At 42.3% G+C, this 27,873-nt stretch overlaps 1 long non-coding RNA gene across 7 annotated transcripts in view; it reads right to left on the bottom strand.

Annotated features, from left to right (window-relative positions):
- The window catches only part of LOC310901025, a 315,297-nt gene that overhangs the window by 9,831 nt on the left and 277,593 nt on the right, over positions 1-27,873 (bottom strand). For 3 of the 7 annotated variants that reach the window (XR_014585533.1, XR_014585538.1, XR_014585539.1), the window contains one exon: positions 582-11,918. This is a non-coding gene — a long non-coding RNA (uncharacterized lncRNA). Of the gene's footprint in view, positions 1-581; positions 19,360-22,573; positions 22,938-25,392; positions 25,566-26,959; positions 27,298-27,873 lie in introns of all 7 variants that reach the window. The other 4 variants (XR_014585537.1, XR_014585536.1, XR_014585535.1 and 1 more) reach the window with 4 other exon arrangements.

Raw genomic sequence — 27,873 nt, forward strand, 5'->3', positions numbered from 1 at the left:
TTTTTTATGTGACCTTCCAACTTTTCTGTCCTAAAAGCACACCACTGCCTTTGTCTTGGCTGGATTGCCTCGCTGTGATTCTTGGGCCATTTCTCCTGTTCGCAGCTTTGATCCTAACTTCAGACTGGTTGTAGTCCTTCACAGCTGCCACCCACAAACTGTGTAGGTGAGTTCTTTATTCCATGACACAAGTTCTTAAGGAAGTATTAAACAGACCTGAACCCAGGACAAAATCCTAAGGGAATTCATTTGAAATGTCCCCTGAGTTTGACAGCAAAACATCGATAGATGCTCAGACTAGCTCTGTGCTTACAGTATAGTGTTTTCATATACCCACCCTCTTCCCCCCCGTCTTTTTTCATATACCCACCCCCTTCCCCCCCAAAAAAACTTTTTAGTTTCTGAAAACACCCTGTGAGGCTGCATCAGATACATTAAAAACCACATCGCATTACCAGAGTAAAAATACAACATGTATGTTTTCACATATTCTGTCAGTTGAAAATGAGATTTAGGCCAAATAGGAGTCTTGAAAGAATACACCTTTATCAACATTACCTCCTTTTCTCTACAATAATTACCTCTATTGCTGTTCTGTGTCCTTGGCCAGACAGTGACTTTTCTCCCTTGCTCCCCGTACAGGGAAGTCACCGAGCTGCATTTCGGCATCCATGGACAAGGCACTTGGGGGGTCTCACGCTGAGCCCCCAGCAGGGCCCACGCGATGCTGACTGTAGGTCACAGACACCAAGGCAGAAGAGATGTTGGAGAATGTCACTGGTGTTTTCTCAGTGACATCCATCTGGAAGAAAAATGAACGCGGTTGGGTGTGTGCCTTCCATAACTGCTTAGTAATGGTTTCCTCTCTATGTATCTAACACACCAATTCCTGCTGTGGGCGCGGGTACAACTTGGTTGAATAAACCTATTTCTCCAACGTAATTCCTACCCATGTTATTATGAATACAGAAATGAAGGCTAAACAGGCTAAACTAAGGATTCAGGAGATGTCATTGAACTCAAAAAAAAATCAAGAAAAAAAGTCATTTGAAATCCCAGGCTGACGTGCATTTTGGCAAGACAAAATCTGAAGTGCTGGAATGTAATATATAAAATAGCACTAGAATATAAATCATGACAAAGCAATTAGTCTTGTTTCTAGTATGAAATGCAGTTTGCAGCATATTAAAATTCCGACGAGCTCCATCTGCTTAAACTATGCTTACTTATAATTTAATTACACAAGGTATCCATGCCTGAGTCATTAACAGCATTATGAATAATGTGATTCATTAGCAGTGGCCTACATGTGCTGTTTGTTTCTTTTTGTCCCTGAGATATATATCAGTTACTTACAAAGATTTATATTTTGACAATCTCCATCTGGGCTATTCTAATACAATTTTCCAGGACATATTTGTTCTATTTCAGTGAGTAAGGCATGTTGCAATCTTTCTCTGAGGTATGGGAACAGCTTTATAAGTGCTTAGACAGATGTGTAGTTCCACAGTGTCGGTGGAGTTGCATTTTCTCCAAATAGAACTGCTTTTTTACAACCACAAGCAATATTCTGCTGTGTTTCTGTTGGTAGTGTTTCAGTCAATATTTTGACTTTTTTTTTTTTTTTCTGAGTTGGGATGGTAACCTTGCAGGCAGGCAGCAAAATAAGTAAGTTGCATTTTTTTGTGGACAGGTAGTATTGAAAACTAGAAAAAAAATCATATTTTTTTTTAATGCAAAACATTTGGATAAAACAAGTAAAAAAGTCAATCTTTTCAATAAAATTTTACATAGTTCAAAGCCTTTCCTCTCCCACTGACATTCAGTTTGTATGGTTAGTATTTCTTTATAGAGTTATCTCCTCAAGTAATGTAAATGTAATCACATTAAGACCTCAAGGGTTTTTTATAGGAAAGCAGGGCAGCAGTTAACTGACTAATTAGAATAGTCGTCAGAGTGTGGCGACTGCTAACCAAAATGTAGTCATGGTGTTAGGGGCTGTTCTCATACATACGTAACATAAAACATCCAGCATTCCGTATATACCAAACCTTATCCAAGAAGGCAGATTTAGGCACCGGTAATAAGAAAACAGATGTTTTCCAGCAAGCATCACTGCATACTTACTCCATGTTACACTCTTACCCAGCCATTTATGTTGGCTCTGTTTGAGGGCAGGATGATGCACTCGGTGGAGTTCTGATCTGAACTGATTCAGCCAATAGAGTTTTACATACCTAACCTGATTCTCCTTTCCACTACTGATTAGAAACGAGACAACAAGCAAAAAGTTCGTTTTCTAATGTATGACTGAATCGTTGTACACAGAGTTGATTCCACACCAGGCAGAAATGACCGCTGGCATCCCTTCCGCTGCTTTTCACGATACCATGAATGTAGCTGCATATGCAGCATATGTCGCTCATCTCAAGGAAAACTTTTCAAGAGTGGTGATAAATAGCTGATCAGAAGAGATAAAATAGGCACAGTCAAGCCAGACTGATGCTCTCATAGTCTCTGCTACAGCTGAAAGCTACTTTCCGTGGGGACAGCAGAACTCATGGACCGATCCCATAATTTGTTCCGGAAGTTCCCTGTTTTGAGGAGAGATATTAGCAATATAAAAGCAGAATGGATCTCTCAGATCCTCATCAGTCTACAGTCTCAAGCAATTTCATGCCTATTAATCTTTAGATATACTTATTAACTTCCAGGGGAGGTCCCAGGCTGTCGCAGAGTCAGCCTGAGGATCACTGCAAGAGGTGATGTTGCTGCTAAACGGTTTCAGAATGAAACCTTTCGCTTTCTGGAAAATCCTACGTATTAGAATTGGTGAGGAATTAAGGGGTGACAAATTAGGTCTGAATTGTTACAAATAATCTATTAAATATGAAACGCTACACTTCTTTCTTGCTAACATTCAGGCAGTTTTCTGATGATAGCTTGAAACAGTAGGGCCCTTTGGGGGAAAAAAAGCAAGTGAGCTTTCTGGGGGCTGTCACATGATGGACAGCGATGATTTGAACCCACAACCTCCCAGTTACTCTAAGGCAAGTGTGTTGGCCAGTCAGATGGTTTTGTTCGCCTGATGAACACAACATCCGCAAAGACATTCCTCCAAGAACAGTTCACGTGTACGTGCTTTGAGAAGCAATGGAGAGAATGCAATAAATATGGTAACTAGCAGGTGATGAGGAATCCGATGAAAATAAATTCAATACAGCTATGAAGACTAAATGAAAGTCTTAGTACGTATATAAATCTTCTGCTCTTTATTAAGTCCTGCAAAGATTTATTAAATTTTGTATGGCTTAAGAAATACAAAAGAACTGTAATAAAAAAGGAGAGGGGAGATTGCTTATAATTCACATTTTAATAATGGTCAAATGGGTTGATTATATCTTTTCAGATATGATGAATATTACAGAATATTATACAAACTAATATTTGTGGAAAATTTATGCAACTCATAGATGTTCAGGTTGTTCAACCTTAAACTATAAAAGTAAATCATTTTATAGCTTTAAATATCTTTGGCATCAAGGTTTCTACTTAAAAGCATATGATTTCAGCGTTATTTTTATCAGAATCTCTTGCTTTTTGTGTAACTTAAATTTAATTTATACAAATGAACTGCTATGGGCTGTATAAAGTTTTAATCTCTTCCCATACAGTGTAAGCATAACTCTGCTCTGTTTATGCCCAGAGTGTTAACCCCGGTCTGGAACCAGCTGTGAGCAATGGGCATCTGATAGCAGATCGGTGCAACGAGGGCTTCCACCTCAGCAAGAGAAGGTGATGTTGACTGAAGAGCCCCCTGAGAGAGGCCAAGGCAGTACACACACGGCAGCTCTTGCCATGAAGACCTCATCCAAAGAAGTCACATATGAGGAGACAGAAAAGGGCAATAACAACTTAAATAACCAGCCACAGTCACTTGAGGTGTAAGGTAAAGAGTGCACAAAAGGCACTGAAAACCCGTGGGTGGATAATGGTTACGTCTGGTAGGTGTTTTGCTGGAAAACAACACCTGGCATACTACGGTACAGCAAGAGGCAATCTAGTTTTAGAAGGCACCATTCAACACTATAATCAACTTTGTGCACTAGAGCCACAGAAAAATAAGCTGTAAGGAAAAATGACTGCCTGGCAATGTCTTATCAAATTGAAAGAGAGCATCTATCAGTCTGATTGTTGTGTGCTTTAATTGTTTTACTAGGGGAAAAAGAAGAAAAAAAAAAAAAGGAAGATTCTGCCTCAAGCATGAACTAAGTGGACACATTACTTCAGCTGGTCCCTTCGAGTTGCTCATGTATGCAGTCTTAGCCAGGACTTTGGAGGGAACTCAGGTGAGCTTGCAGAGAGGGAGCTGGTCACCTTGCACATCTTTCTTTGCTGGAGAGCAGGAACACACTTACCAACAACACGGCAGGCTGACTGGTCTATGGTAATTCTCGTATCACCAAAACATGCTGACAACTTCAAACCTTCATTTACATCCCATATAGTTCTGAACAAGAATGAAGTTATTAAAAATTCCTATTAACAAGAAAGTTTACAGGAGGACCTAGGGACCTCTGTATAAGCAAGGGAAAATCAATTGATTAACTGAAAAAAGGATGGTGAAGTAGCTGGAAAGTGAAATTATGGTGTTTGGAATATGCTTTCCATTGAAAATGCAATGCAAAATTTCTTTATCAAAGGGCACTCGTCGTGGGAACTCAGACTGAGGATTCAACAGAGACTGAAGCCTCTCAGGAATCTATGAAAAGGAGTTAAATTCAAGAACAGTAAAGCCACAGGAGTAAGAGTTCTGAGGGTTCTGAAAAAAAAATATGGTAAAATAAAAGGGATAATAGGAAATAAAGTCACATTTCTTTGCTCTGGTGAGATAAGATACACATGAGGACTACAATGCTAACTTCTTTAAAGAAATGACATGTAAAATAAGCTATGGATATTAGCATATTACACTAATATCACTGAATGCATATTGCAGAATTATCTCTGTCCACCACAGACAACTCCACATATAGTTATTGTTTAAATATTTTAGGTTTTTTTTTTTCCCTGTAAGATCCGAAGGTCATTCATATTTGTTTCCTTCTCAGAAAAATGTGAAAAATAAAATGCAAAAGTAGGTCATTACTTAACTGCAGTATTGACAGATGGATCTTCCAAGTGTGATTTTTAAATTTGAGTATATTTAAATGTGTGAGTTTGGCCAAAATGCATGCAGTAATATCTGTGTTTAACTGTATGTCCTTGTAACGTATACCACATATGAAGAAAATGAAGAGTTGATTTGTAAATCATTGAAAAATTATGTGTTTTTTTTCATACAAAGAGATTTTGAATATATGAGTGTCCAGAAAATAAGCCACAAAATAAATAAATAAATAAAGTAAAATAAAATAAAATAAAATAAAAACCTTCATAGTGAGGTTAATAGTTAATTTGATCAACTTGTGAAGCATTTGCAGAGTTGGACTGATTTTCCCTGAATTTACAATTTACCATGAAAGATACTTGTAAAAGATTGTGCTCTCACGAATGGAGACAGGGATAAAGCTCCACTGATCACTTGCCTGGGTGGAATAATTTGGGAAAGAAAATACAAACCTGGTCTGAACAGGGGCTAACCTACACAAATATTTGTGATTCTGTGATTCTGTGAAAAGCTTCTAGAGAGTTTATGGAGTAACGAGGATGACAGCAGCATCGGGGCTCAGTTTCCAGTGGTACTTTCAAGAAGCCCAGAGCTGGTTGTGCTGCAGTCTCCTCAGCTCCCGGAGGGGAGGCACGAGCCCTGGGTCCCCCCTGGCTGCCCACACAGGACACGTCCTGGTGCTGTTCTGTAGTTGTTGCCCTGATGGTACAGACTGTGCTTACTCCTGTTCAGTAAGTTCATCACAATTCAAGAGTTCATGTGACACCTGTGCTCTTGTTATTAGTGCCAACTGTTAATGAAATACAGAGAAGACATACCTCCGCTTTGCTGTTGGTGCTTGTGATCCCATACGAGCCTCAGAAACCACTTTTGTTCCATTGGTCTTCCACGCTTAAGCATAATTAACTTTTACAGTTGTCAATATTAATGTTTTCTTGTCCTCTCTGGCCTTCGCCCTCCTCCACAGACATTATCTGGGGTTTGCCATGACAGCCAAATATATTAGTTACATGGTTTATTCTGCCTTCTTGATTAAAATCTGTTGATTGAAAACCTTTACCCTGATAGAGTCAGAAAATGTGGTTGTTCTCTCCCTCCCCTACGGGAGCAAGGAAATTTACTAAATGCACTGTCAGAAACAACAGCTTTCCATGGCTTGTCTGACAGCTGAAAGCCAGCCAGCTCCTGGGGCTTGGCCACGGCTGAGCTCTGCGTGGCTGCTCCTGCCAAAAGCGCCTCCTGGAGGTCCCAGCATCACCCCCATGCTGATGCCCAGCCTCTGCCAGTAGCTGGCTGCCCAGCAGGGCCGGGACAGCTCTTTGTGGTGACTGTTTTAACCATTTGTTCAGAAATAAATAAATAAATCAAGCAGCATTTTCTGCTGGATGGATGGAGCACCAGCAATAACGCCACGTTCGCTGGAATTCCAGCTGGGCTTTGTAACACCCAGATGTGCGAGAGATTGTCGGAGGAGACCAAACCCTTTGTTGCCTTGGTGGAGTGGACAAATGTGTCTGGAAATGTCCAAACCAAGCTTTGTTTCGGCACTTCGGGAAGTGCTCCCTGTCCTGGATGCTGAAAACAGAGGAATAACGTGTCTAAGAAAGAGGCCAGGCTCACTCCAGGAGCAACACTCCTCACAGCCTGTAGGTACGCAACAGCTTCGCGATGTGGTCAACCACTGATGGAGGTTCATTACATCCTGCGGGCAGGCAGAGGAGAAATCTGGTCATAATGAAGCTGTTTTACTAAGACGAGAAGCTATTTTAGCCTTAGGCTTCTACTTGGCTTCTTTTCAGTTCATACAAAAAAATAAATCCCATCGCTATTAAGTATTTAAAATCAAATGTGGAAAGGAAAACGTTTTTGCTCATTGTTATTTTCAGGTTTATCTTTTCCTCCACAAGAGTTTGGAAACTAATACTGTTTAAATGTTATTCTTGGAATGAAAATTCATCCTTTAAAATGAAGCCCCGGTCAGCATCTATTATTCTGCGAGTCAGACAGCAGCTTCGTGAAGATTCATCCTGGACTAGTGCATGGAAACAGTGCAAGACTGGTGTGGAGGTTTCCAACTGAAATGCTGAATTTTCTCATTTATTATCTGTCGTGGTGGTGTTTTTCTTTTTCTTTTTTCTTTTTTTTTTTCCTTTTTTCTACTGTTATTACTACTGATTGCAAAGATTTTTAATGCCTTCTTTGCAATCAGCACTCTTTCCTCCTTATTTATTTATTAATGCCCCAACCCGTATTTGTGATCTCAAAATTGCTCCCATGGTGACAAATGGGCAATGTCACAAAGAAGCTGATTGTAACATCACTGCATGGACAGGGCAGGAACTCAGGCTGAGCTAAATGGAAGAGCTTCTGTTTACCCACAAATATCCTGATACACAGTAATGAAGGCAAAGGAAATGTAGGCAATTCAAGAGGTGTCTTGAATAATGAATTATTTTTAATCTTCCAAATGTGGCAATGCTTTCTTTTCATGTGGAGGAAAAGGTGCTATGCAACGTGAGCTGTAATTCTGATGCAAAAATATTACTGAGAGGCAGAAAGATGCGAGGATTTCCATCTAGACTTGTATCCTGTGTCTTATTTGTGGGTACAAGACCCAAGGCCATTATCTTCTGGGCTGATGAAGCTTCAGGAGGATGGAGCTTCAGAGAACACACAGCGGGCATGTATGGGCAGATGCAACCTAAGGGCAAAGTTAGGGCAATCAGCCCCTCTGCCTTGTACTCAGAATTCCACAGCATCAAAATACAATTAAGTTCTCTCTGCATTACCCCTCTGGAGCTCTCTAAACACAGAAGGAGTACAGCCCTCTCAAGCAGGGTGAGGCTCCCCAGTGGTGGACCTCCCTGCGTCGCAGTTACAGGTTCTTCTGCATCACAGAAATGGAAACTGCAAGGTGAGCTGAAGCTAATTAAAAGACATTGATTTGCTCTAAAAATCCTATGGATGAAAATTGTAAAATTGTAAATGAAAATTGATTTTTTTTTTATTTGTCACAGAATAAGCAGTAAAAGAAGAGGATTTTTAAATAGCTTTATGAGTGCGTAGGCTAAGGAACTGTTAAAAAAAAAAGAAACAAAGAAAGATCTTTCTGTTCAGGACTGCAGGAAAACACAAACTGTAGCACATGAACATTTTTTAGATCCAGCACTTCTTTGGCACTGTAGCTATCCTGATCCCCAGCTTTCAAAACCCACTTCTCGCAAATATGCACCATGTCAAAGCAGCCAGTAGGCACATCTTTGTATTTCTCTAAAATATCTGAAATCAGTATATTTCAATATATCAATGCCTGACTACTACAAGCTGCTTTTGCAATAACTTCTTTTCTCCTTTTCAATTTCCTAGGAGGATTTACTCTCAGCTGCAGGGTGCTGAACCTGAGCATTTCCTTCCCATTTAAAGATGAAGGATCAAATCCTTAGTTATCAAATCCTTAGTATGAATGTTCAGGCTTATTCAGGGATTCACTCCATTTCCGCCAAGCTACAAAAGGGCTGTTACCAACACACCTCCATGGCAAAGGGTGGTATTCTGCAGGGAGTTTGCACAAAGAAGTGTGACTCAGTGGACACAGAAAAATGAGCTTGCAAGGGCCAAGGCAAATCCTGCAGCTGGCACTTTTAAAATATGAACCAACAAAGGCAAGCCTCACGGGTTTGCCTGAAGAATTGAACGATGTTAGTTCATTGCTACTGAGGGAGGAAGGAAGATGAGTTACTCTTAGTAGAAAAAATAACTTAGAGCATTCTGCGTAGAGAAATCACTTGTAGATGTTTTTTTGTGTTGTTTTTAACTGTCCTCTCATTTTGAGTCCCTCCTCCCCCATTAATGTCATATTCCATCAATTGAGTTTTGAGCTCTGTATCCCTGAGAAATCAGCAGCTATTGATCAGCAACACGATGACTGCTGGCACCCTACCTTGCAGTTTGCACCTTCTCCCAGCTGTGTTTAACCAGCTGATGTCCCGTGCTAGGCAGCATGCTTCTGACGCTGCTCCACGAAAGCTGGCAAAGAAAAGCTGGCATGCTGGGAGAGCCTGGGAGATGCTGGGAGAGCCTGGGAGATGCTGGGAGAGCCTGGGAGCTTTCAAGGTGGATGCAGTGCCAGAGCAACAGCAATGGAGGAGCACAGCACAGGGACACAGTTATATGCCCAGTCATCAGCATCAAAACCTTGTGATCTGTTAAGTGCCTAACTACCTTATGCAGCATTCCTGAATCACTGGTTATAATCAGACAGAAATTACTTTCAAAAATCTTATTTATTTCTATTCCTTCATTAATATTCAAGATTACCAGGCTCTTTTTCTGGAACTTCTCGTTGCATCGTGGAAATCCCAGCGTCCTCCTTGTGGGCCACAATTTCCCCTCAGCAGCAGCACTGATGCAAATCTTTATCAACACCCATGAAAGGAACGGCGCTTCTAAAATTTTATACTGGTACAATTTTCCTTAATATCTTCTTTTGTAGATGGTGCTTTGTGTTTATGAAGCATCGGATAAAGTGTATAAATACCAAATTCAATGAGTTCTGCATACTGAAGTGCTGCAAACGGGAACGGAACACGATGCCTCAAATGTTCCTGTTATGCCTAAGCCTGAAGGAACCATCTGTGCAAGCATGTAGGAGCGTAATGCTATCCATTCACAGTTCACATATTGGTGGAGACAGTCAGGCTGCACTGAATTCCTCTGAAGGAATCTTGCGAAGGAAATAATGGCCCAGCTTTGGAGAGCGCAGTTATCCTCATGAAAACCACACAAAATCTGCAAAATGATGGTTCTTCAGAAGCAGCCTTTCCACAAACCCCACTGTCCACAATGTGCACATCTACAACACCCCGAGGCAGCCTGTGACTCATGTTAGATGCCTTTATCCCTTCTGCCCTGCTGTCAGTCAGCTGGTGGGAAATTTAATAGTGGCCAATTCATTACCTTTTAGGCACCGAATTTCCCTCTGAAGCTCTGTTCCCCTCGTGAGTCACACCTCTCAGACTCCTGGGACTGCCTCTGCTTCAGGCTCCTTCCCTCTCCCCAGGCCCTAGAGCAAATATTGATCTTTCCTATCCTATTAACCTAGGCTGCTGATATTATTATGCATGGTTTACATTACGTTTATGCTTTGGAACAGAAGAGGAAAAGCTCTTGCTAAGTTTTTACCCACTGCAGATGTCCCTAGCCCATCCAGCATGGGGCAGAGGGCTGGTTCTGTCTAAAATAGCTAAGGCGTATCTTAAGAATAAGACTCCTTATTCATCCAGGATATTGCCAGAGATCTTTTGACTGTTGTAAAAGAACCCATCATACGTGATCTCCTCTTTAGTTCAATTTGTAGTTCAGCTTGACTTTTCCACTCTTACTGTGTGCCAGTTCCCAAGGACAAGTCATGCATTCGGTCTCCAGTACCTCCCACGCTGAGGATCAGCCCTGCCCTCCCTCTGTGCTGCAGTAATTGCTGCCTCCCCAAAGTTTCTCCATCACATTAATTTCTCTCAGGAGAATGCCAGCATTTTTTTTCAGCAGTTTTATTTCCTCAGTAATTTTCAGTTCATCAGCCCACTGTTGTGCCTTGACCTAGCAGAAAGCCCTCATTAGTCTGTCTTGCTCCCCTTTTCTCCCTCGTCTTGGGACAAGATGGCTGGCGTTGTCTTTGTAAACAACAGGCTTGGAATGTTAATTTCCATAGAAGGAGACAGTTAAATATTCATTTTGCAATTACTGTAACTGTGTCTTTCTCTAAGATCAGCATGTTGAAATAAAATTTGTTTTGCCATGTGTAATTACTCGACACCTGAAGAGCAGCTGGTGAGGTACTGTCTTGCCAGCATCACTCTTCAGGTTTGGAAGGGAGCATCATGTTTAAATTCACGGTGAGGCACTTCTGTGCCTTTTAAATGGGTAGTTGTTACAATATTTCTGCCGCAAGGGTAGTCTCAGACACAGCTCAAGTGCCAATATGGTCTTTATGGTCTATCTTTTATAGTCTACCTCTGAATTATTCTTCCTTCATTGAAGATATCAGCATGCTTCAATCTATTGCCTTATAACTATGCTGCAACTTCTTTGTGGTGTAAGAAGTGTAGAAATAGCAACTTGTTTCATGGTAAAGTAGATAAATAAATAGATCTGAAATAAACATAGTTGCCGAACTCTGGCATGGCTTTAGAAGAAACTTCTTCATCCCATTTGCCTGTTCTCTCAGTAAGGCATTAGACAACACCAATCAGAATCACATCACAAGGCACAGAGCTGGAGAGCAAACACGTGGGCTAAAGAGAACCTCATGAGCTAAAAATGTTTGTAAATTAGCACTGCCTTTCTGCAAAGGCTTAAAAATGAGAAAGTTCATCTTTAAGTGGCTTTCCGTTTTCTCTTGGCACATCCTTCATTCCTTTCTCGAGATTTCTTGCAATAATATCCTGAAATGAGGGTAGCCAATTTACATAAGTAAACCTATGGAAAGTTATCAAGATCTGTTTTTTATTTTCATTCATACACGATGTCCTCACAGACTCTTCAGCTGTTACCCAGTAGGAACATACCCATTCACACACCATTATGGGAACTGCATTACCACCAAAGCAAATCTGAAGCTTGCAGATGATGACAGGAGGCTGGCCCTGATTCCGTCACAGCCGACCTTGTTATTTCCTCACTTCACCATGTTCCAAACTGTTCTCCATGACATTTCTCGTCCATGTTTATTTGGGCTTTGGCAGGTAACAAACTGGAAGTCAAACAAAATCACAAAATCAGTAACAGCTGAGACCGTGACCAGGACTGTATGAATCCATCTGCTGGAAACTTTGAGGCCACCAAATACTGTGATTACTTGGAGGAGGCCTTCTTTCCACATCTATGCTGCACCTGGGTTCTTTTCTTCAAATTAGTTATTAAAATAATGCTTCAGAGGATTAACTGGCTTTTGTACCCATCCGTTTAAGGCAGCTGGTGCTGGTTCTTAGCATACAATACGCAACTGAGCCAAATCCTATATTGTCCAGGCTTTGTTTTCTGTGTGGTTTCTGAATCCCTTAACTTTGCCTCTGACTGTAGGAAATAATTGACCAGCTGTTCTTCCATCAAATGAAACAATATAGGTTACAGCAAAAACAACAAAACTATTTTGGGTATAAAAGATGGCAGTTAGCACAGAGAAATCATTAAACACTCACTTTCCATTATGGCATGCATCCCTGGGTTTGTACCAGATTATTCAGTGTTTATGGTAATAGTATTATTGGTTCTAGATGTTCTTTTACACTCACAGAGATTATAAACCAAAAACTGTTGGAGAAACAGGTTAGAAAAAGGAGAACAATGAATTCAGGATTCAGCCACTCTGTTGTAACCATCTGGGTTTTGTCTTCCACGTACACCTTGGGGATGAGTCTGGGACCTGAGTCAGCGAAAGAAGGCACCATCCGATGGCCAAGTGATGACCTCTGACAGAGGGGTGTCTGTCATCCAATATGACTATCTTTTGTTCACCCTTTTAATTTTAATTTTTATTTTTTTTCTAAAATATTAGATTTTATAGAAATGGGCAAACCAAAACTTTGAATTGCTTATTAATACTTCTGCATAAAACAGCTTTAAGACTCAGCACAGCTTTGGCTTGTGTTTGGGGGTTTTTGGAAAATGCTGCTTGTCTGTAAAAAGCAAATTTGACACCCAGATTTCAGTGCTGGGCAGCAAAACAATGGCAGGAGGCTAGGAAAGGCCTCCTGGTCCCTACAATTTATTCTTAAAAAAGAGGAGAGAATTAGAGATCAAAGGAAAGCAAACACAGCTCTGTCTAATCTTGATGCTTTTGTAAATTTTTCAGCTTCTGCCAAGCCCCCTTAGGACTCTCATTTGCTGTGGGAGTGAGAAACCTAAATAAATCTCTGAGCGTTTAATCTTACTGTTCTATGGCAATGATTGTGTTCATCTCCACCACTTTCCCCCAAACTCTTTTGCTGCCTAAGCTGTAAAGGGTTCAGGGTGAGAATTCTTCTCACAGTGGGTAAGGTCTGCACTGATCATAAGTCTCTCTGAAACAACTGGAAGAGTGGACAGTGCTTTTGTGTGATTTACCTTGTCCTAAGGGGCATGCTTAAGATAGATGGAAAATGATTTTTTCTCTAGAAGTATCTTTCTTTTTCTGGTGAGTGTAGTTAGAAACTAGTTGTAAACTACATGCCTTAAATAAAGCCCAGTGGTATGAACCCACTATTTGCTTTCAAAAAAGTTAGCATACATGCATACCTAGAGCCTGGCCTTCCCAGAGCTGCGGAGGGATGCCGGCCTCACCTCCCTTTGAGGAAATAGGATGCAGGTGCAGAGGGCTTTAGTTAAAATCGGGACACAGTGTGCAGATGCACAGTGCCACCTACACCACATGAAGCCTGTGTAGGTGAGCACAAACTCGTCAGAGTATCAAAAGGGAGGTGAACGTGTTGTCCTTTCTGATAGCCCGTGTTTTGTCCAGGATCTGTCCCCACCAGCAACCTCCTCATGTACGTGGGGTTGGGAAAGTCAGAGAAACCTCCGCAAACTTAGAGGGTGAAATGATTTCATAACAGCAACTAGGGCTCTGTACGGGGTACCCAACGGGGCTGCTGCTGCGCGGTGTTGAAAGTCACAATGGAGAGCATGTAGTGCAAAGCAGGGAAACAAATGTATGACAAGAACCTGTGGATTCGTTTGTTTTGCTCCAGGCAGCAATCTGAACCAGACCCTCCAGCATCCTAGGCATCTGGGCATCTCTCTGCCGGGCAGCCTCGGTGAGCTTGGCGTTTCCATACTGCACCTGACGGACAGCCCCGTGACCGTGCTGCGGGGAGCCGGCCGCAGCAGCCACGGCAGCACGAGTGGCTCTGCGGTCAGCCAGCCCATGTCCTGCTGCATGGCCACTGCTGGCTGGAAGGAATTCGCATCACGCTGAGCAATTAGCACTCTCACCAGCTGACAGGGCACAGCCCTGCCAGGGGCTCAGCACCAGCAAGGCGCCCGCCCCAGCCCCTGCTGCCCCTTCCCGTGCCAGCGTGCCCCGTGCAGTGCTGGCACAGAGACAGGACCACGTGTCACTCTGTACTGACTTCACATTAACGGTCTAGCACAAAGACACACACCTATCAGTTATATATTACATGAGACATATAGCACAGCATTCCTGCAGGGTCTCCACACACCACATGCCCAGTACAGCTGTATTTATAGCAAAAAGGTTGTTCCTGCACCGAAGTGCTTTCAAGCTCAATAGTTATGACAGAAGCTGAGAGAAAAGAAGAATTATTACACCCATTTTCCCCTTTTAGAATTGACGTCTAAATAGACTAAATAATATGCCAGGCAGTCAGCAACAAAGCGCAAATCCTTCTGTCATTTACAGACCCGAAATGGGAGGTTGCCAGCATCCTCCTTTGAAACTAGTCCATTTGCAGAGTATGATTTGCTGTTTATTCCATGCACACTTTTTTGCCCAATATTTCTTTCTCTGCAACGTTGGAAAGCAGACCTCAGAAAGTGCCCCATCAGCACTTGGATAATGAAGGTCATGTCTTTTGCTGACTCCTGTTAGAAGGGTCCCTGGGTGCCATTTCAGTTACCGGCAGTTCAGTGAGCAGGCACGCTTTCCTTTTTCCCTTCTTATTTGGTTTCTCTCTTTTTTTTTTTTTTTCCTGTTTTGCAGTGTTTCATAGTCCAAAGCACCTGATTAATTCAGTACCCTCTGCATAGCTCTCAGGCAGCTGTATGATTAGCCTCCAAATGCATTTTAAGCCGATATGTGCTGAACTGCTGTGGTCTTCCATAAATCCGTTCATGACTGTGAGAAGCAAGCATCCACTTAATAAGTACGGTCTCCATTAATCCTATGATCTCACAATGCCCCAACAATTCTTTCAGGAAAAAAAAGGTCACACCTTTACACCTTGGAGTTTCAATAATCAAATTATTTCTGCCTTCTCCACCCTTACCTTTGTGCAGAGGCACGAGTTGGTTTATCCTCATGTCACAGCCCCACTCCTGTCATCATGTATCAGGCAAATAGATTTCAGGCAGTCAAGATACGCGGGTGTTTGATCTACTAAACATGGTAAAACACGAGTAGTGACCCATCAGCAGATGTTTTATGAAAGGAGATGGTTCTTCGTGTCAGAGTGGCCACCTAAACCAGGCAGAAAAGGGAACCGAGGAAGAAGAGTGCAGCCATGCTGTTGTGCTCAGTAAAGACCCAAATTAATTGAGAGGACACAAAGGAAGGCAGTTAATATAGGCAACCTGCTCCCCTATCACTTCTGAAACACTTCCATGGGAGCACTGAAATCTGCCAGCTGGACCCCTCCGGATGGCTTTGGGCACCGTAGCGTAGCGCTCAGTTACAGCTCTCAGCCAGACCACCGGCCACATCCGCAGCTGAGTGCAGCACAGCGATGTGGAGCACTCGTGTTTATAGGACAAAAGAAAAGCACATGATAAAGAACATACTCTCAGAAGTCCTGAAAAGCAATGCACCTTATATCCCATAAAGGCTGCAAAAAACCTTCAGAGAGCTGATGACTTAGCTGAAACCTGGTTTTGGACTGCGGCATCTCCCACGAGAGAGGTGTTTGCTGAGAGACCATTAGGAAAGACAGGAGAAGAACACAGCTTACAACAAAGCTTTCAAATGAGGATGAATGTGTTTATCAGTGGTCAGTGATGAACCTTTGATGTGCCTTGGAGGAGCAGAGATCTCATGCATAAAACATAATCGCCGCGCCGGGCCCTGATCTAGATTCTTCATTAATATGATGCATTTTGCATTTGCATCAAGGCATGACAAACCTGCTACTGCTTATTCCAAAACAGAAAAATTATCTTGCATCTAGTTTCCACGACTACTTTGCTCACAGCCTCCCTCATACCAAAACCATTTGATTAGAGTAAATAAAGTGATTCAAGAGAGATATAAAGTATTCATAAAGTGCACATAGAGAAACGAGGAGTGAAGATATGACAGATTTCAAATCTGGGAGAGGTACAGTTTTAGATTTTAAAAAGGCTTATATATTATTTGCAACATGTTAGTACTGCTAGACCCAAGTCACATTTGCTTTGTGCTGGGTTCTGTACCTACACAAGTGAAGGCAGAGATGACCTGAGAAGCTTATATTATAAACAGGTTAAAAATGCAAATAAAAAAACAAAACAAAACAAAAGTGAACCCTGCTAAGGCTCCAGAATTCAGCTGCAAACTGAAACTCTGTCCTCCAGAAACAGAGTCTTTCCATGATCTGAGGGTTCCTTGGTTTTGAGCCTATCTGATTGTCTTTCTTGATCTTTTCTGGAGACCTGGATATTATGCTGGTTAAATATTAATCCAAAACAGCACTCTGCCAACTACTCAGCACAGATTACGTCTAATCATCAGTCTTATATTTTGGTTTTCTTTCAGACATTTTAATGAAAACAGCTCTGAGTTCTGGAGTTGTATTTACAAGCTGGCCAGGCAGTGGCTCATGTTTGGGATGAGCTGTCGTTCAGTTTGGCTTTGCTGTCTTCCAGCTTTCACTCTCCTCTCACGGATAGTTTCTTGTTCCTAAAGAATGCTTTATCAGCCCTCCAGCTGGGACCTTGGGACAGAAAAAGAGATCAGCCCCTCTTCAGTGATTCCTCGTAGGACTTTCACTCGAACCTTCCATGGGAACCAATGCTCTCAAGTGTTTGATCCGAGAGCTGCCTCTGAAGAGCTCAAAGTGCACATCTGCAGATGCTGCAGGTTATCTTCAGTATCCTTGAAGGGCAAATAGTGTGCACACATCCCACGTCTGTAGTGGCTTTCCAGCTCCCTTCCAGAGGAAAGCTGAATTTGCCCTTTTGATCTTTCTCATGCAACTACACCTAACTTGGCCATGGTCTCATGCCATGTGTTTGAGTGTCCTGTGTTGATGCTCCTGCAATTTAGGAAAGCTGAGGCAATAGGCTGAATGAACAAAATTTGCCTACTGGAACTGCCAAGGGCATTCTTTGAATCTCATCTTGTTATCCATAATAATCTTCCCAGGGTTGATGGCATTTATGGAAATTGTGTTTTGGTTTTTGTTTTGTTTTAATTGGGAAGTGTATTTCACAACTATGGACAGTGGGACAGATTACTGGATTCCTGTAGATTTATAAGGGAAGGAGAGAGATGGAAACATGGTAGGTGGAATTATAACAGATGCAGGAAGAAGACTGAGGACATACATGTTACTCTGTTATTCATTTGCTTTTTATGAGTATTTTATCACTTCTTTCCATGCATAGTGAGTGAACAGGTGTTAGAAGTAGGAAAGCACGCTGAGATGCTGCAACGGATGAGGAAGAAGCAAGAAACAAGCACATCCATCAAGAAATTAAAACTGTTTACAATGGAAAAAGTAAAATCCTGTCATTGTCTTTGTCTTGTCTAAGTGGCAGGGCATTCCCCTCTTGTGGATATGTAGTTCTTTGTAGTCTAGCTCAGCAATCAGAATAAGAGAGATTTTTGGACATTTTCAGATGTTCTACAAGTAGGTTCCCTCCTGCTTTAATAAAAATAATCTATTTTGTCCTAGATAATGCTACTCTGATTTAAGTGGATATCAAGCAAAAGAAGCTCTCCAAAAAAAATTACAGCAGAGATGTCTCTTTAATTTAAAATCTCTTATAAGGGAATTGAATCAAGTGAAAGAAAAAATGATCCTGAATTTCCCTGTTTCTTAGAGAAAGTTGTCAGTCTTACTAAGACATATCTTTTAGCTCTTCAGAAGAGGTCTGTGTCCTTTACAATAAAGTGGTATTTTTAAGTAGTCAACACTTCTGTTTACCTTGGGATATTCCCCTAAAACTACTGTTTTAGTAGTTTAAAATATACCACCAGAATCTAATATTTATCTAAACAATATTTACAACATAATGATTTCTTTGTGCTTGGGAGAATTACTCTTGATTTACTCTGATTGATTCTGATCCTGCTTTACATCTCATAATGTTAGAAATTGGTCTTTATTATTGGTAATTCTCCTGACAGTGTTGAGTTGATTCTTATTGCTGTTAACAGCCCAATGTGTAACATGTTAATGGTCCATGGCTTTGCCTTAGGAAGGCCGACTAACGAACCGGTTGTTTATGGCTGGTAATGATTGATTTGTCAGTGATTATATTGCTTAATTCAACAGCAGCATGAATCAAAGATGACACTTCTTTCTTTTTAGGCTGTCACTTAGCCTTTAGTGCTCTTCACAGTAATGGCTGTTGAAGGGTGTTTATTGTGATGGCCTCTCTCCACGTTCCCTTCCTACAGCACTGCCATAAACTATTTTTTAGTGCATGTGGCTATGGAAATAAACAGCTGATGATTGAATTGCACAGAGAAGGAGAAGGCCCCAGATATTAACCTCGCCATGATAGCCAGCTTGTACGTGGTGTTATTCATTCCTGGCGCTCAGCCACAGGGTCGGGTTCAACATGATGCCATATGTCAGCTGAGCCAGAAGAGCTGTCCACATGTGTGCATTTAGCCTGCAACAAACACACTAATTCAACCTCTATCGGGATGCAGTGAAGTAAGTTGAAACAAGCCAAATTACTCAATGGTGAAAGGCGCACCCATGAGCAGCTCCTGAGGCTCAGCTGATGTGCGCTGATACACTTAGCCTCAATAATTCAATCAGGCTTCCTAGAAGCCTAGATGTCAAAGCTGCTTTGCACAACTTAGTGAGTTCTATGAACTTTGGCAGCAACTTTGGGACTACAAAAGAGGTAATAAATTATGGGTTTATACTGTTTCAGTCTCTTTAAGAATCATTTAAGTGTTCATGAAGGTGTAAAGGGACCCCTGCGTAGCATCAGGTCTCAAAGCCAAAATAAGTCCTACCATAGGGAAAGTCATTCCTCCAAAATGCCCCCTCCAAAACTGCATGTTTGCCACATGCAGAGCTGCTGCAGGAGGTAGCTTGGCAGCCCCAGTTGTCTGGGATGCTGGCACGCTCCTGCCCAGCTGCTCTGCAGACCGCAGCTCCTCCCTACCGCTCCATCTGCAGGTTTGGGACTGGAGGGGCAGCTGCAGCCCGTGCAGCCTTGTGCACAAGTGGTGTAGCCAACATTGATTCTGGCAGGCTGGGGTTTCTCTTCCCACGGCGCTCTCTGCTTGCCAGGCTGTAGACCAGTAGATCTCATTCCTGTAAGACATTGAGATTTGTAAGGGCACATTTCTGTTACTTCTTCATTTCCAAGTGTCTAAACTCATGGAAAAATAAGGATGTGTGAAGAGCAATAGCCCTCCAATCTTCTTGTCCTCCCAAATCCTCTTAGAAACATCTCCCCATGTACATTGTTTCTCCTACAGCTCTTGGTGACTCGTGGAGACCGTGCTGCAGGACATCTTCTGCCACTTGCTCTGGAAAGTGGGACAGTCTGGAGCATTTTGGGCTGCTGGATATGTTCTTGTGAGCCACATGGACATGATGCACAACTTCACTTTGCTGCTTTCAAAAGGTTCTGCCTTCTGGACAGCATTACCAAAGTCTCATGACCAAATGTCATCAATTTTTCTCCACATGACTGAAGGCAAAGTGAAACAGCTTATTCACCTCTTTCATGAAAAAAATCCCATTTCTTTCCGATGTAGGCATATAAAAGGTATTGCCACCTACATCTCATCAAAATTTGAATTTTGAAATTCCTTTGCTGAGATCTACACAAAGATTTTTTCCAGTATTGTACAAGCCCAGATACATAGTTGGAAATTCTGTTCACCAAAATAGAGACCACAATATTACCATTTCAGTTAGACAGATTCAGTGATTCTTTCCTCTGCTGTCTCTAGACATATAATTGCAAAATGATTAATAGTACGGTAAAAAAGACACATTCTTCATTCCAAGGGTAGCATAACCACTAGTACTTCAAATGCACAAAACCGACAGGAAAAATGACAGAAAATAAAAATGCATCAGCTGTTATTACTTAACAGACCAATTTAACTGAAATGTTCATGAATTAGCCTGGATAGAATTGCTTTGGAGACAGCCTGTCTGTGAAATAAACCAATTTCTATTTTTTTTTTGCCAAAAATACTGTTGTGCCTGCTACACATACTTCCCCGTTTGATGCAACATAGAATATTTGCAAGAAAAAGTTAGTTTTGGAAACAATTTTTTAGCAATGATAACATGTTGACCAGAGCTCTTTGATAAGATGACATTACTAGTGAAATCACTACTTTCTGAATAAATGTATAGCTGGAAGTGAAACATTACATTTTCCCACCTTTACTTTGTTCTTGTTTCAGCAGCACATGCCTTAGAAAACAAAGATACACATTTACAAGCCTCAGAGGCATCTGATGAATTCACACTTCTCTCCAACCTGTTTCCCAAATAAATATAACTGTAGACAACCTGAAAGCTCGGCTTATTCTTACACTTGGAGATGTGTCAGTCAGCCTCCCGAATATACCCCTTTGCTTTAAGATGAAGGAGATAGCTTACCTTTCTGTGTATATATACTTATATACAAAATACACTGGTTTTAAAATGTGTAATTATAGTGGAAATGCTGGGGATGAATTGATATGAACCGATGAAATGCTGTGGTCAAGGCACAAATGAGGGATTTTTCTTTCCTGAATGCAATGAAGATTGCTTAAATTCAGAGAACTTCTGTAAGAACACTACTTCAAGCTGCTTCACAAAACTTACTAGAATTATGGATGGAAACAAATACCTCACTTGCAGCTGTGCATTTTGGATATGAGGATTTGGACAGGGAGAGTGTTCAGGTGCTTCTTTAATGAGCTGTAAGCAAGCACGCACAACACCCAGGCTGAGTATGCCAAGAGAAAAAAATGATAGCAGACGTGTGCAGTGGCAAAGTCCTGTCTTGTTTTCTGCTCCACTTTCAGCTACATTTACTTCGCAGTGACATTGCCTGGAGCAACTTTTAAAATTTCCTCTCTCTTCTCATCGCCAGCCAAAGCCAAACTCTTGCAGAACTGCAGCTCAGCTCAGCTTGGCACTGAAGTGAATAATTCACCCTGCTATACACAGTGGTACCTAAAGAAAAAGTTTTTTTGAGTCCAGCTCTGAGCTGTGATTTATCAAAGTTAGCATCCTCTCCTGGATTACTCTGAATTACTTATGGGTGGATCTGTACCAACATCAATCTGAGGTCACAGGAAGACGCCGTGTCCCATTTCAGCCATTCTAGCTTCAGAGAAGCCCACCCAACCTGCCCACAGCAAGTCCCACCTTTCTCTTTATGCTTCAAAGGCAGAGGGGGAAGGCAGGAATGAAAAGTGCTGAAAGTCAGTGGAATGAGGCTGCATAAAAGCAGAAGCAAAAGGAATGAGAAAACGAAATACAGCGTGCTGGAGATGTGCGAACCAGAGGGACCAGCAAAGAGAGAATGAAAGCTGGGGAGGCAGCGAGAGAGGAGAGAGGCAGAAAATCAGCAGAAAGGCAACCCAGGGAGAGCATAACCAGGATCTGAGCACATCCGTTCTGGCAGTGAGATCACACTGAGTTACCCAAGGTGTGAGAATAGTCCAGGCAAAAATACGTGGCAAAGACAAAGAACAGGAATGAGGAAAGCCCAAAGGATCTGCCCTGCTGCTATTTTAGGGAATAATAAGCCAAAAGGATGAAGTCCAAATCACATGGCCATGGTACATTGGGTCCATGATCCTTTTCTTTTTATTCAGGGCCATCTCCTTAATGGCCATAACCAGCCTTAAGAACCCATTTCAGCTCAGCCCAGGGCCATCGGCCCCTGCCTGAAATATGCTAGAGGGGTGCAGGTCTCCAGCGCAGCCAAAGCCAGTGTTGGTGCCCAAATCCATGTCCATGCCCAGTTGTGGACAATGCTGCTGCAGACCCTGGTCTGCAGACTGACTTCCCAGCTTGACCTTGCCTTTGTCCCACAAAGTCATCTGATGGGCTGAACTCTTGGTTAAAAGTCACTTATTACCTTGTCTTTGCCTGACTGTCAGCAGGAGCTGTCGCTGTCACCATTCTGCCTGCCAGCCTCTGCAGTGGGACAAGCTCTGGCAGCTGAGGACATGCCCTGCTGCTTGCCCCATGCTCGGTTCACCACCTTTAGGGAGCAGCCAGCCCACGCTGCTCCCTGGCACTGCTGAAGGAAACGTCTGGGAGCCGCTCACACAATCCCCTTTGGACTTGGGGTTTGAAACTGTGAGCAAATCCGTTTGCTGTGGTGGGTCTATCACTTCTCTCTGCCTTCCTCCCCAGCTAACATGAGCTATAAGCCTGGACTCAAGAAAAGAGTAGAAAACAGAACATAAAACCACCTCTCCTGTACCAAAGTACCAAAATCAGCCTTTAAAAATCCCAGCAGATGGCACACACTACTGTCACCAGGATCAGATGGACCTACCATTCATCTTGGATCTAAAGACTGTTGGGGGTTTTAAAGCTTTTGGCTACAAGTCTCTTCATCCTTCCCATTAAATCTCCTCCAATTTCCTGTTCAAGGATCTCTAAAAGGTTTCTTCCTGCTAAACCAGTTAACACGCACACATGGGCTGTGTTCAGAAGCATCCTTCCAAGCTGTGGCTCTGCCTCAGAGCAGCTCTGTAGAAGTGGCTTCTGTGCAGCTGAAGCAGCCTCTGCTCCCTGTGTGTGGAAGCTTGCCTGGATGGAAACTCTCCTCTGCATCTCAGAAAACAGCAACACAAAATGACGACACTAAAATAAGCTTTCATAGCTAATCATTTCACCTTCTCCTTCTCCAGCAGAACCTGCAAAAAAAAAAAAAAACCACAAAAATTTCTGAAGTCCAAGGAAGGTGGGCAAGCTCCCTTCAAGCCCCTACGGAATCTGAATGAAGAAACATGAGAGCAGATCCAACCCCTAACCCATTTTGAGTCTGTGACATTCACAGCAATTTAGTGACCATCATTTATAGTTGAGCGTCTATAGAAATGTCTGAAAAATTTCGGGAATTTCTATCACCATCAAAGGAGGGAGGGATAAAATCTGAGGGTAGGCTTATAGAGCTGTAAAAAAGGATAGTATTTGGCTATTAAAATACAAATTACTGTTAAATCCCATGTAAAAAGGGATAAAGCCAGGAATGCTAGAACTAGATCTAATCGGCAATATCTAATTAAAACTTATATGTAATGCTTCAATGGGCATTAGCAAAGATTTGAATTCAGCCTGGCATTCACCAGCTTTCATCAATGTATCCTTCTGCATATGCAGAGATACACATATATAAAAATACTGAATGTGCTCCGTGCACTCAGTAAAGAGGAAGAAGGCAAGGACATTAAACAATTCTAATCCATTGCATTAGCTCAGGCAAACGAAGCTTTTGGTTTTGTATTTTCCTATGTAAATGAGACGGACGACAGATCCGATGCCTGGTTAAAGTGACACTTGGGGAGGAATCGCTGCAGTGACAAGCTCTGGAATTGGGACACTGGAAGGACGGCTGCCCGGCTGGTAAAAGAACAGCCTGGTGGTACAAGAACAGCCCTGGTGAAGGTGCCTGAACTTCTGCACGCTGGGAGCACCACAAGTGTTTCTGAATCTTGGCTTCCTGTCTTCCTGATATTAATTTTATATAGCTTCATCTTTTTGGAGCTACACGGTGTGTTCTTAACAAAGCTGCCATTGTGTTTTTTTTTTTTCATTTAAATCTATTAACTCAGTCTCGAAGCTGTTATTTCACTGTCACTCCTGTGTCAGCACACGGTGGGACCGTGCCACCAGGCAGGGCAAGGGAGGAGGAGGGATGAGTGAGAGTCGTGCTCGGAGCATGGGCACTAAACTACGAAACCAGGGCCATGGCTTCCCAAACACAGCACCCAAAATTAGGGGATGCTTCTTATTTGATCTCTTTGATCCTCTGTTTTTATGTCTGCAAAGCAGAGAGAAAATGTTTTCTTTCTTGCTTTGGCATTACTTCCAAAGCACGTCCACCAAGCTCTTTGATCCTGTAGCGAGAGATTGAACCCTTCCACCCCCAAGAAGCTTTGACTGATTGCAGCACCCCTAGGAGCCGTGACGCGTCAAGAGCTGGGCCTGAATTCTGCAGAGCAGCTGATTACTGAAGCCACGGGGTGTGTAAGGTGCAGAGTACGCACTGCCACTTCTGTACCCTTCACAGGGTCTTTGGTGGGGGAAAGCAGTCCTTAAATGCTGTACCACAATGCATAGCCCATGGGAAGAGCAAATGAAAACCCTTAATTCTGCCCCGTGCTTCCTGGGGGACTGAATCTGTGAACTTCTCCCGTGGCTTTTAAAATAGCTTTTGGGTTGTAAACATGCACATACACAATCAAAGGCTCCTAGTAACCTAGCCTGCCCTCTCCAAAAATAACATTTCCTTTATTTTCCATTATTTACAAGGAGCTTGCACCAGCTATCCTGCTCAGTGACTGAGCCCTGGCTCCCGAGATAGCCACTGCTTTGTTTTTCTGAGGCACAAAACCCCTGGGCTGCGCCAGGGAGAGTTACAGCCATTAGCCTGCGTCTTTGCAGAAACCCGACACAGAAAGCATTGGAGTTCCAAGTCTTATTGATTTTACCAAGCGACTTGAAACAACAATTAACCTTTCTAACTATGCGTCTTTCTTTAAAATGCATCTCAGTTGCTTTTCGAAGTTTACTTTTAAAAATTAATGAATCGATGCAATTTTACAGCTATTGACCAATTTAAAATGTCAAGGTTGTAGCAGGAGGGAACACTAAAGAGATGCAAATCCTGTTATGCAAGCTCCTGGGCACTGTTTGGTTGGACGCTTTGAGGACTCAGCTCTCAGCTATGGTTCTTGTCTCTTTATGTTTTATCTCCTTTAATACTCTTTAGTGAACTTAGTAGATGTCATATGCATTTATAACACCTTGGAAAACAGCCTGGCCTTATTTAGAAATGTGTGTGCTTATGTACATTTCCAGTCATGGAGATGAAAACTGTGACACGCAGCATTTATTATTTAAGCAGGGGCTCAGCACTTAGCTTCCACCGAGGGATACAAGCACGGCTATTTGGGGCTGAACACTACAAGCCCCTCAGCAAACTTGGAGCCCTACCAGGATTCCGCCTATACCCAGATCTCCCTCTTGGACAAGCTTTCTATTCCCCAGCCACATGTTAACGGTGTACCAGAATTTTCCTCTTCTTTTCTTTTTCAGTTTCCAAAACACGATAGGTACTTTACAGAGAGAAAATTAAGCACTACTCACCCTAAAGATATCTGATCGTTAGAGGAAGGGAGGAGCCAGCTCAGTATATTCATGTCAGTGTTAATAGTTGCTTTGTTTTGTTTTGGTGTGGTTTTTTTTCCTGTAGAGTTTGTAATTTCTGTCCACAGAATTCCTCTTTGCTGAGGCTGCCGAACAACTGGCACAATTATCTGCTGATTAACACGGGACATGGGACAACAAGTCAGCTTGGGTTTCTAACCATCTAGACAGAACCAAAATGCCTAGATTACTGAAGGTTAGAAGCATCTATCCAGGTAGTTTCGATGCTAGCAAATAGCCTTATTTTAAGACTTAAAATTAGCTAAATTAGTTAAATTGCTGCTCAGTTCAGTGGTAGTTTGCTTAATTGAAAGCACAGAGAATGGACGGACATTCTCAGTGAAGTCTAGAGCTTCCAGCCTCAGGACAGCTCCCTGTGTTTGTGTTGGCTCCTGGGCAAGGCAGTGGTGGGGGGGAAAAAAAAGTAGAAGAAGAAAAAAAAAGCCCCCAAATTCCTCTCTCTGTTGTAAGGAACGATACTCTCAAACAATAAAATCAGGGATCTTACCTTCAGATATCTATGATTTTTTAACTGAATTAAAAACAAAACTAATACAGAAATAAACAGACCAAAAAACCAGCATCCAGTCCAACTACTTAGCTGTGAGGGAACCGAGCATCCTCAGTGAGCAAACACCTTTTAGAGACAGACCAAGCTCCCTATACAAGACATGAAAAGCATTTTTTTTTTTTAATTCCAAAGATGTGAGTCATGAGCCATGTGCGAGGGGCTTTGTCAGACCATGAACACAAATCTCTAACAGAGAACCAGCCAAACTTGAACTCCCATCTTGATCATTAGGCTATCTCAAATTAAATTTCCCCACAACATAAGCAAAACTGCTATTTCAATAGAGACCAAGCAAAATATTTTCCTACAGGCTCATTCCCAAGCCCTAGGAACGAGAGGACCATCCCGCCTGAGGCATCAGCAGGCACTGGCCAGAGGCAGCGTGCTTCTGCCCGGTGGCTCCACAGCGCAAAGGGCACAGCTTCCACACGCTGCCCTGCGGCTCCTACAGAAACATCTGGCTGCCGTGTAAGATAAGCAAATGGAAAATTTCAGAATGGGAAAAAAAAAAAAAAAGAAGTCAGCATGCATCTTAATAACAGGCTAAAGTGGCTTATAATTAGCTCATACTAAGCACTGATGAAGGAAAAATCTTAAAGAAAAAGGAAGACTGAATTTTAAATGAATTAAGGTGATAGTAATGATCTGCATTTACTTGTCCTATAGATTAGTTTGCTGACTACCTTTTTTTTTTTTTTCCTGGAGGGCCTTTTAATTATGCATAGAAATCTCATCAAATACAGATGAAGAAGGTCAGAACAATTAGTATAAAACAAACACTTCAGCATAATGCACCATAATGATTATTTTCGCAACAACCAGTTAGCAAGCTCCAAGAATGTTTGATGCATTTTAAACTAAGTCATTATCAGATATCCCAAAACTTATAATCATAACAGCACTTCAGCAGATCAGCCAGCCTGTGCGAGGCCGTACCCCTTTAGCCGGCTGTTCCTGGGACTCCAAATCTGGTTCACGCTCTGAGGGGCCTCACTGAAGTAGCTGCAACTTGACAAAAGCTGGATTCAGGAAGGAGATATATAAGGATAAAGCAGGTTGGTACTAATATATACATTGAGTTTACTGTTGCTGTTATTCTGCGAGCTTTAGGAGGCGTCTCAAGTCCAGAAACTTCAGATTTACTTTTTTTTTTTTTTTTTTTGAATTACAGCTGGTCACATAAAATTGTTCAGCAGAGGGTCTCTTCTCCTCCTGGAGGCAGGTATGTCCATGTATGTGGCAATGCAGTGCACTCTGAAGCGTCAATAGGGCACCTTAACAGGTAACAGAAAGAAGGAAAAATAGGAAGCAAGACTGAAAAAGAGATAAAAACCTTACATTTCAAGCTTTAACCTAAGCCCTAACTTCACCAGCTTTATGCTCAGCGTTGCTGGAGACAGGAACTCTCGGCTTGTGCTAATGAGAAAACATTTTTCTAAAAGGTTTGCCAGGATGCAGGCTGTCAGCTTCTAGTTCACTTTTAAGGAACAGCCATGGCTATTTTACTACTGCCTGCCACACTCTCCAGCACAGTTAATGCAACGGCAGCTCCCTTTGTGTTTCCATGGGCCCACCGTCCCTCTGTGCATGGTCCCTGAAGCTTTGTGTTTGATGCCATCTTACCCTACAGCAGCTTCTTGTCCATGGGGAGCGCTCAGCAGACCCGTGATGACCAAGGAAGAAGCATGCACAGAGACAGCATGCAATAAAGGCTCAGAGAGAGGGTTTTGGAGACACTAGGCAGAACTGGGAAATGGATTCAAAACTCCTTAGCTCCAAGCAAGTTGTCATCTAACTTCGTGCCATGCTGAATTAAGGGCACATAGACATGGGTACGGCTATGAAAACTG

Source organism: Anser anser (assembly GCF_964211835.1).
Source record: "Anser anser genome assembly, chromosome: 5".
Taxonomy (NCBI): domain Eukaryota; kingdom Metazoa; phylum Chordata; class Aves; order Anseriformes; family Anatidae; genus Anser; species Anser anser.